Source organism: Belonocnema kinseyi, chromosome 9, assembly GCF_010883055.1.
Source record: "Belonocnema kinseyi isolate 2016_QV_RU_SX_M_011 chromosome 9, B_treatae_v1, whole genome shotgun sequence".
Classification (NCBI taxonomy): Eukaryota; Metazoa; Arthropoda; class Insecta; order Hymenoptera; family Cynipidae; genus Belonocnema; species Belonocnema kinseyi.
Window position 1 is genome coordinate 122,161,474 of NC_046665.1, and position 1,390 is coordinate 122,162,863.

Sequence of the window (1,390 nt, forward strand, 5' to 3'; positions counted from 1 at the left end):
TACCCAGGGTTTCTGCTGAATATGGTTACAAAAATAAATAGGCAGTCGCGGACAATTGTCCAGGGGTGGTCCCGAAGGAATTAACCCCCCAGCGTAGGTGTGAAAACCGTGCCGAAAGCTGAATGGCACCTAGGTGAGGTGTCTAGAACGGTGGCTCTGGGATACCGGGCGACCTCTCAGAGTACGCAGCCTTATCCTTGCATGCGGGGCTCTACAAGGATGGACGAACCCCTTTCCCTAGCCTCTCGTGGGAACAACAATGACAACACCAGACATAGTTGTAGTAAGTGCCGTTCAAAACAACAGAATGCGCAGGGCTCCCGACAATGGGTCGGCCAACAATGCCGACCAATCTAGAGCTGGGGGAGCCAATGAAAATGGATTCAATGCGATGGATCGGCGGGATCTCGTGACCTTTGGGTGGACGGAGCAACTGAATCACGACTTGCTAGAGTGCTACGATGCGAGTGTGGACCGTGAACGGGGTTACATGGCACGGCTGCATGCTCTGTGGTGCGAGAAACACCCGTTGCTATCGCACTTTTCGCAGCAACGTCTGCGAAACCATGCTGAACTACTCCGTAAAAGGGGCTATGTAAGCGGAACGCCTACTCTACCACAGCTAGAACAAGCCGGCAACAAAGAAAGAGAGGCGACACTAAGACCAACCATGGGCAGGCATCCAATAGATGAAGAGCGATGCTTTACGACCCGGAGAAACATCAACACCAAGGTTTCTCTCAAGCCTAAAGATCTGGCTGAAGTGGATGACGAGCTTCGTGGACATTTTTCCGCAGAATCATACCTCTGGGCTATCAATTATTGTGTATATAACGCAGCGAGAGCTTTGGCCGATGCAAACCGTAAAACAAAACCAACGGTTGATCATAAGACCAAAAGACGAATGCATCAACTTGACATAAAGATAGGCTGGGCAAGACAGTACGCGTCCCGCATTCAATGTGTGATTGACTACATCACATCTGGAAGGAATTTTACCGCCAAGGTTCGAAAGTTCGCGCGCGAACTCCGGACCCGTTATCACACACTTAACACTCAAAGCTGCTGACCATCAGGCAGCATATTGTTGAGAGAATACGTATACTATCTGACGCTAAGAGAAGTCTAGAGCGAAGGGAGAGGTGGGTCAGAGAAAATCAACAGTTTCTCTCTGACCCATCTTGACTCTTCCAAGACCCTCCAGTTATTGTCGAACACCCAACCAAGCCAGAGGAGGTCGAATGCCCATCCATCACTACCGAGGAGGTGAAAAAAGTATTAAGAGGGGTGAAGAACTATTCCGCACCGGGACAAGATTGTATCAAAACCTTCTGGTGGAAGAAGTTTTCTTCAACCCATCAGCATTTGGCCCGTATTTTCACCTCATATT